We start from the raw sequence: 9,598 nt of genomic DNA, 5'->3' as shown, positions 1-9,598 counted from the left end.
GTTGCCAATTACATTAACAAACAGGTACTGGGAATAACCCTACTGCCAAAATCAGGAGAATATTGAAGTTCCACACCAACTGTAAATAGGCTGAAGACTAAGCCCCTTGAGTCAGAAGTCAGAAGGTTAAGGGCCTTGCTCAAGGGCCCAGCAGAGTAGGATCTCTTTTGGCAGTGATGGGGATTTGAACCAGCAACCTTCGGGATACCAGCGCAGATCCTTAGACTCAGAGCCACCACTCCGCCCAAAGCAGAAGCTTGCCCTCTCTGAGGATCGAACTCAGGACCTTTAAATTATGAGACTGACGCACTACCTGCTGCACTAAGAAGGCACTACTTTGTTGTTATTGCACTGCCATTTTGGTTCCTGCAGGTGCTACCATTTTGTGTATCTGTGTCATTATATCTGATGATTGGTAACTCATTAATTTGGACACATGCCATCATCACAGTTTCCAAGTTTGTGGGTACAGTGCAAAAACCTTAGCACATATTTATGTTAATGTCAATATTATGCACTTTACCGGTTAGTGGCTTTAATGTTGTGGATGATTGTTGTTCACAGTTTTCTTTCATAAAATATGGGACTGACATACAAATTTTAGGCCATTATTAGAAGTAAAACTGAACAACAACAACGTTTATTTGTATAGCACATTTTCATACGCAAGATGTAGCTCAGAGTAGTTTACAAAATGTCAAAGAAAGATTTGGAAGAAAAGAACAAATTAAAACTAGATAAGAATAATAATCGATTAATACCATGCTAAAATATAAATCTCAATACACACATACATAAAATTTATATATAATTAATAGAAAGTAGAGTCCTTATGTATAAATTCATGACTCCAATACTAAGGTTAGATGGCTAGAGTTCCAAGGCTAAATTAGCACCGAGCCCCCACTGAGTATTCCACCTATCATAAATGTTTTAATTGTTCCTTATTGTGTTCATAAGAATCACTTTCGTATGCTTTGAAATTACTTCAATTGTTTTTTTTTTTCATCAGGCACCTCCTAATTCACCGGTATGAGAAATCCCCACATATGGTGATACACCATAAATCACATATTAATCAGATCATTAGGACAGCATTTTTTCACTTAAGAAACATAAGTAAAGTTAGACCTCTTTTATCACTGAAAGATGCTGAGAAATTAATTCACGCGTTTGTTTTCAGTCGACTAGATTACTGTAACGCACTCCTCTCAGGACTACCCAAAAAAGATATAAATCGTTTGCAACTAGTGCAGAATGCAGCTGCTAGAATCCTAACTAGGAAAAGAAAATCAGAACACATTACTCCAGTTTTGATGTCACTACACTGGTTACCTGTGTCATTCAGAATTGACTTTAAAATTCTGCTTATGGTTTATAAAGCCTTAAATAATCTCGCCCCATCTTATATATCGGAATGTCTGACACCTTATATTCCAAATCGTAACCTCAGATCCTCAAATGAGTGTCTCCTTAGAATTCCAAGAACAAAACTTAAAAGAAGTGGTGAGGCGGCCTTCTGCTGTTATGCACCTAAAATCTGGAATAGCCTGCCAATAGGAATTCGCCAGGCTGATACAGTAGAGCACTTTAAAACACTGCTGAAAACACATTACTTTAACATGGCCTTTTTATAACTTCATTTTAATCGTAATTTAACTTAATCCTGATACTCTGTATGTTCAATTCATCATAACAACTATTCATGGTGGCTCTAAAATCGGTACTGACCCCTACTCTCTTTTCTGTTTCTTTTTCCGGTTTCTTTGTGGTGGTGGCCTGCGCCACCTCCACCTACTCAAAGCTTCATGATGCTCCAACAATGATGGACGGATTAAAAGGAAGAAGTCTACGTGACCATCATCATCATCAAGCCCTTCCGTGAGAACCCTAAATCCAAAGAGGACTGTTTCATTTATGTTAGGTAGAATGCCCAGAGGGACTGGGTATCATGGTCTGGAATCCCTACAGATTTTATTTTTTCTCCAGCCGTCTGGAGTTTTTTTTGTTTTTTCTGTCCCCCCTGGCCATTGAACCTTACTCTTATTCGATGTTAATGTTGATTTATTTTTTTATAATTATGTCTTTCATTTTTCTATTCTTTAATATGTAAAGCACTTTGAGCTACTGTTTGTATGAAAATGTGCTATATAAATAAATGTTGTTGTTGTTGTTGTTACACCGATTGACATGTTTTGATGTCTAGTTCTGTAAAACAACAATTGTTCTTTCAGTTCCTCTCTATTTCTGACCCTCTAGACATCAAAACACTAATCTGTAGGCAACTTTTGGACCAAATTTTGTGTTAAAAAATACACCTTTATGATAAAAAGTAAACCAATATGTGTCTGCAGTAAAAATGATCAGAAGGACTTTTCCATGCCACATCAACTGACCCCAGCGGGTTCCCTATTGGGATATGAGGGGTCAAAGTTTTATCTTTTCATAACACTTCAAAAAAATGGGAATTGGTAATATAGGCATGTGGAGTGTCATTTTATGCTATTTCGAGGTTGCTATTCACGAATATGATAAAATTTTTGATATCTGACTCTTTACCAGTAGTTCTCGACCTCTAAGAGCCACTTATAAAAGCTCAAAAATGACAAATGTCAAACTTAAGTATGTGGAGTATTTTTTTAGATTATTTGAGGGTCAGGTATTACGAATATAATGTTTACTTTTTAGGTATTAAGCCCTCTATGGACCTCTATCAGTGGGTGAAAAATGATAAATTTGAATTGCAATTGAGAATATCTAGATATTAACATTTAAAATGAAGCACACAGTTTAATTTCAATTATTATTATGATGCTATTTTTCTTCTTTATTACATACATCTACCTCATGAAATAAATCATTACATTTTTAGGCTACTTAAGACTGTTTTTAAGCTTTGTCCTGAGAGATCTGATGCAGTAGGTCTTGACGACAGTTGGAGTATCTCGCTTTCATCGAGCACAGATGGCTGCACAGTACTTTGATCAGGTGATGGTGGCCCAAAATACCACCAAAGAAACAATGAAAGAAGAGCAGAGAAAAGCAGAACTTAATAATGATTGCAAATCCATCAAGAATATGAAAATTCTATACATGTATAGTCTATTAGGAGTAAAACTATGATGCAGCTACAAAAAAAAAATTACAAAAGTGCAATTTTAAGTTTTTTCAAAAATAATCCAGTGTTAACCTGCCATATCTCTATTGGTAAAGTATTCCAAATATTTGGTGCATAACAGCAAAATGCCACCGCATCACTTCTTTTATATTTAGCCTTGATATAATAAGTAGGCCAATATTAGAAGATCTAAAGTTTATGACTTGGAATGTAGGCAGGCAGTCACCCCAAACACATAAAGGAGCAAGATTAGTTAAAGCTTTATATATCATTAACAGTATTTTGTAATAAATTTTAAAGGAAAGAGATAACCAATGTAGCGATGCTAAAATAGTGAGATGTGGTCAGATTTTCTTGCTGTTGCATTCTAATCTAACTGAAACCAATTAATGTCTTTCTTAGGTTGACCATTGTTTGGAATGCATTATGTTAATTGACTAAAAACAAAAAGCATGAGTTTCTCAGCATCTTGCAATGTTATTAGAGGTCTAATTTTTGCAGTGTTCCTTCAACAAAAAATGCAGTCCTAGAAATAGGGTAATGTATTATTTAGCTGTTGGCTGCAGGTCATTATCATTTTTTGCTTTGTGCCCTCCCCAACCATAACCTATCATCTATGGGGGAGGAGCAAAAGCTTTAGATTTGTCAAAAAATGTGATCTCTGGTTTTCAATGGATCTCAACGTTTTATGGTCTTATATCTTGATAATGGGTGTGTTTCTGTCTTTGTGTGTGTCAGTGCGTCACAATTTCTTGAGGATGGTCTTCTGCTTAAACGGCTGGACAGAAAAATAGCAAACTTGAAACTTAAGCCTGTTATGAGATGTTGATGTGTCGATTAGTTTCTGAGCCAAATCATGCAAGAGAAAGAAGCACTCTAGAGGGAACCTCAAGAAACGTAATTCTGCAATTAATTATGAATTGTTCTCGTAAATTGCTATCGTAATTATCTATTTTATGATCAGAAAAATCAGCATCAGAGCAGTAAATAATTACTGAAATGTTATAAAATAGTTTGGGTAACTTGATTCCTAGGGGGCAAAGCCTACTGACAATCACGTCTGAATTTTTAATCTTGAATAAATTATTGACTGAAGAGCATGGTATAACAGAAGCAATTCATTTGTATTCATGTATGTATTTTCTTAACTTACTGTTGAGGTATAGAATTGTGAGATCAGGAAAACACTAAATGAAGGTGCTGTTTGGGCACAATCCATATACTGTATATGCTATACATATTTAAACCAGTTTATGAAAGCTTAGTGTAACACATAGCATAAGGAAGTGTAGTATATGAGGTTTGATTGTATTTTAAGTTTAAAGTTACATAACTTAAAAATGAATCAGTGCAAATTTAGAAGATTCAAATTGCCTTGAATTTCATTGTCAGTAAATCCTTGTCATTATAAACATATTTTTGCTTTTTGACAGTGCTGATCTGTCGGTTTTTTTTGAATTGCTTGTATTTGCTAACTTCACTGTATTGGCTTAGTTTCTTAAAAAAATTACATTTTAGCTTTATTGTGAAGTGCTTTAAGAAAATACTTGTAATGAACATTACCTATGGTAGCATATTTACAATGCTTGGTTCTTCTTCACTGAAAAAGGTTGAAAAAGAAAAAGAGTTTTAATTAGTAATTATTAAGTAAATCATTCAAAAAGCAAAAGCTAATTATAACAATCAGAAGTAAATGATAAAAAAATAACTCTGTCAATATTTTCATTAAAGCTAAAAACATCTGCTTCCATCCAGAGGCCGCTAGAAATGTCACAATTAAAATGTACTTACACAGTTTTCGGGCACTGACTGAATAGCGTGAAACACCGAGCCTACAAGCTGACAGATTGCTTTTACAATTCTGTGCATTTGATTTTGTTGTAATGTAGGGCGTTGTGCCCAAGTTCGTTTGGCAAATGACTGAATGTGAATTAGACAGTCACCCAAATTATCTGTATTTAAAACAAAGTCAAAAAGTTAATATTGACATCTATTAAATCTTTCATTGTTTAAACTTATGAAATTATAAAAGGCACTTTATGTGAAAGCTTGGCAAGCGACTTGCTCACTGCTCATGGACACATGATTAGAATTAGCATGTTCACTAGTGCTGACAACATATGGAACTTGGCATGCTAACAAGAAATCTGTCTAAAGGAAAAAAAAATACTGTGACATTTAAATTTGAATTCTGTGCTGTTACTTCTAAACAGACAAAATTAAAACTACAGTACATCTTACATAACATGGAACTAATGCTGTCTATTGGACCTTATAGTTTTGTCATGGTAGTGTGATCTTATGAGCAATATCTATTTAATAAAGAAATTGTATTTAAAAATGACTTTATTATTTAGAGGCACTTGCTTGCCATAAAAATATGTTTAATGACAACATTAGATCTTTCACTACAGTACATTCTATGGCAAGTATTCACGTATTAATTGTTTGTGGAGAGTCCTGGGGCTTTTGGTGATCACTAACTTAATAATCTGTTTGTACCATCTGTTTTACCATTGTTTAAGTTCATTTTCCTGGAGGTTTTTATGAGAGCAAATTATAAGGGTTTTCTGATTATCAGACCTGGAGTAACAACAGACTTATCCTTCATAATGCAAAGATCACAGTTATTCAGATTGCATAGTAATGATTATATACTGTACCACCTGAGCTTTTAACAGTGCCATCATGTCAATGAGGTGTGATTTAGCTTTTAAAATCTTTATTGAACTCTCAAGACTAGTTTTTCCATTTCTTGTATTCAATTGAGAGATGTTGGCAGAAAGAGAAAAATGGCAGAAGAGTCTATTGTGATAACACTGAGAGGAAAGCAGAGAAACAACTCGTTTCATGACAAGGCCCGTCCATGCATGCATACTCTCAACACCTAATATGCACATCTTTGGGGATGCGGGAGGAATACAAAAGTATCCTGAGGCACAGAGAGGTCATGTAAACTGCATACAGACAATGACCACAGGATGCTGGATCCATGAGGCAAAAATATTAAATATTGCAAACCCCTGCCTTTTCTTTCCTTTTACTTTTTTTAAGCATTCTTGAGAAAACGTGTAAGGGAATGTTTTATCTGTGCAAGTTTATTCTTGCAATCATATATCATGTCATGGCTTCATCACTCTTTCCACTGAAATGCTCAAATTGGAATATACACAAGCTATAGAAAACAAAAAGTCAGCAATAGTGCTGAATATATTGGCTCAATAATGTGACTGAAAATGGTTTTGGCACAGTTTCTTTAATAGAATGTATGCTAGTGTAACTTAAAATTGCAGCACCATAAAGGACTTCTACCAGATTTTATATGTACATTCATAAAGGTTACATACCACACTATAGACATGTACAAGTCATGATGTAAGTTGCTGTAGAGGTCTGACTTTTTGTTTGTTTTCTAAACAAATGCTTAGATAAGGTTTGATTGAGTAATAAATTCAAGCATGTTATTTGGATAGTTGTAGACGTACTATGTAATGACTTTTTGAAAAAGAAACTTTGAAAGTCTGTCTCACAGTCTGGTATATTAATAATTTATTTTGATGTTGTTGTGTGAAATGCTTAAGTATAATGACCCTCTTACAGGGATCAGTTTTAAGGGTATCCAATTGACTGACTTGGACGACTTATGAATTTTCTTCTTACATCTTCAGTCAAGAAGACACTAACCCGGAAAAATTCCAGTTGGCTCATGTCTCATTTCACCTGTTTATTTATATTATTTATTTATTTTATATTTCATTTTATTAAAATTGGACGGCACGGTGGCAGAGTGGGTAGCGCTGCTGCCTCGCAGTTAGGAGACCCGCGTTTGCTTCCCGGGTCCTCCCTGCGTGATCTGGGTTTCCTCCGGGTGCTCCGATTTCCTCCCACAGTCCTAAGACATGCAGGTTAGGTGCATTGGCGATCCTAAATTGTCCCTAGTGTGTGCTTAGTGTGTGTGTGTGCGCGCCCTGCCCAGGGTTTGTTTCCTGCGTTGCGCCCTGTGTTGGCTGGGATTGGCTCCAGCAGACCCTCGTGACCCTGTAGTTGGGATAATGGATGGATGGATGGATTTTATTAAAATCAAAAAAACATTCCATACATGCAAGTCAAGTTTAACAACACTGGTATGATACAAATCGACCCCAATCCACGAGAAAGAGAGCTATGTCAGCAGAGTAGCACTTTAATAATAGTAAAATATGTAAATAAATAAATTAAAATAGATAGAATTGAAAAAGAGAGGAGAAAATCCACCTCCTCAATTTAAATGCTTATTGTAAAATGTTATTTATTAGATCCTGCCAGGTTCCTTTAGTTATGATGTAACCAGTGAAGGAGGTGTTTCCGGGTTCCAACTCTTCTTAAGCTTGAATTGTTTTTTCTTGTTTAACAGTGTCATAATTTCTACACTTTTTCAATGATATTTTCTTTTTTTTATTTTGCTATTAATTTGTACATTCCAAAACATAATAGTAAGATGCAGGTCTTCCTAAAACGTCAATGATAAAATGGATGGAATTGTTAGCTTCAGAGCTTCCAAACATTGAAATTATCTGCCAGCTTGTGTAATTGATGCCCCGTTCATTTCAGTGTTTAAATACCAGCTTATTACTTTAGTATAGCATATCATTAGAGCTGGTGATTAGGCTGTTAATACTGCAGAAACAAATGCTAATTATTTTTCTTAAATTAAAGCAAGTCAATCATTTTTCTGAGCTCTCTTCTTGGTATCACACTTCTGCTGCTTCGCTTGGTTAGCGAACAAGATGTCAGAGTAGCTGTAAAATCTTGGTATCAATGGTGACACATAGAGCACAGGAGCAAAGTAGTAATGTGTTCTTACTTTCTTTAATGATAAACTAGATCATAGAACAATGAACAGCTACTAGATCACAACATGTCAAAACACATTTTAAATCAATGACAGAATTGGAAATTTACAACTTGCTTCTAAATTTCTTAAATTCTTAAATTGTTTTCTCAAGTGATGCAATCCTGCAACTTCAATTTTATCATGAAGTCCATGAACTTTTATGAAAAACCTTTTCTATCTTTTGACCTCGTGTTCTAAATGATGTTCCAATATCCTATAGCCTTCATGTTTTAATCTATAACATATGTAAGCCACGTGTGCATAGGGAGAATCTTCAAGGCTCTCAGACCTCAGGTTTTTTAGAAGGCCTCAAGAAGGAGGACACTTTGGCAGGGATGACGCACCAGTCAGACACCTGAAAAAGTAGCTGCTTGGAAGAGGTGGTAAGACAGGAAAAATGATCATAAATATTATTGAAATGAATAACCCAAAAAATGAACCTTTAATTGTATTTTGTTTTGGCCCCTAATGTCTTTACGGGTATTTTACTCATCTGTAATAATAACATCATTGTACATTTATCTATCTGGTAAAGTTTTGTGGCATTTTCTGTCTCTGTAACAAAAATGTTATCGACTTAAGATTATTTCAAAATGCACAAATGTATCTTATTCAGGTATATTGGTGATTTAAACATTTTAAAACCAATTTTTGTTTTTTATTTAGAAATGGCTGCTAACTCCACAAAAACAAGCAATGTAAACTAATGGATGATATGTATTTGTACTTGTCAGTTATACTCCTGTCCACTTTAAACACCCTGTAATATGGTAGAAAGTTAAAGATCAAATCCAGAATTAGAAGTTAGATTAAACGTACCAATAACAATTAATGTGGAAGTTGTTCTTGTATAATTACAGAGGGATTTTTGTTTTCAGTATGATAGATATATATTGATGGTGAAAGAAGTGCACAATGCAAACAAAGCAGAGAATCAATTATTTATAGTCAAATGGTATGAAGTTTTATTAATGTGATTATCAGAAAATGTCTGCCGTCAGAACAAACTGCGACAACCAGGTCGCAACATTATACAAATATACAACATAATTATTACAAAAATATGTTTAATCAACCAGTTCGACATTCCTTTACGCAAACCAAAACCAAATGCTTCTAACGATCAAATTTTATTGTACGTTCCAAAAATGTTCACACAACTAATCTGATTCAAAAGCATTTAAGCTGATTGATTATTTATAACATACACTACCATTTTTCATTTCTCTCCTTAAGAAGACACAATGGTGCTGTGGTTAGTGCTGCTGCTTTACAGGTACAACATACTGGGCTTGATTCAAACTCCCATTTCCAGTCTATGTAGAGTATCTTCTGCCTGTGCCTGCGTGTTTTTTCCTCTGGGTAGACTTGTTTGACTCCAGTAACCCAAAGGAGTGAATGTAATGTAATTTGGCACTTTGCAGACATTTTACATGAGTAAACTCACTGATATCCTGGCACTAGGGTTGCTGTCAGGTTTGTGCCTGATGCTGCTGAGATGACCTCTGTCTATGGCCATGACCTGGATTCAATGAGTATAAGAATGCTATGGTATATTATTTGGATGGCACTATGGTGCAGTGGTTAGCCTACAATAAACTAAGCAT

At 34.9% G+C, this 9,598-nt stretch overlaps 1 non-coding gene across 1 annotated transcript; it reads right to left on the bottom strand.

Annotated features, from left to right (window-relative positions):
- Positions 1-258: 258 nt before the first annotated feature.
- On the bottom strand, positions 259-331 carry trnam-cau. Its single transcript has one exon. It is a non-coding gene; the product is annotated as a tRNA-Met (tRNA).
- Positions 332-9,598: the final 9,267 nt, after the last annotated feature.

This window comes from Polypterus senegalus, chromosome 5 (genome assembly GCF_016835505.1).
Source record: "Polypterus senegalus isolate Bchr_013 chromosome 5, ASM1683550v1, whole genome shotgun sequence".
NCBI lineage: Eukaryota > Metazoa > Chordata > Cladistia > Polypteriformes > Polypteridae > Polypterus > Polypterus senegalus.
This window is presented reverse-complemented; position numbering and strand designations above follow the sequence as displayed.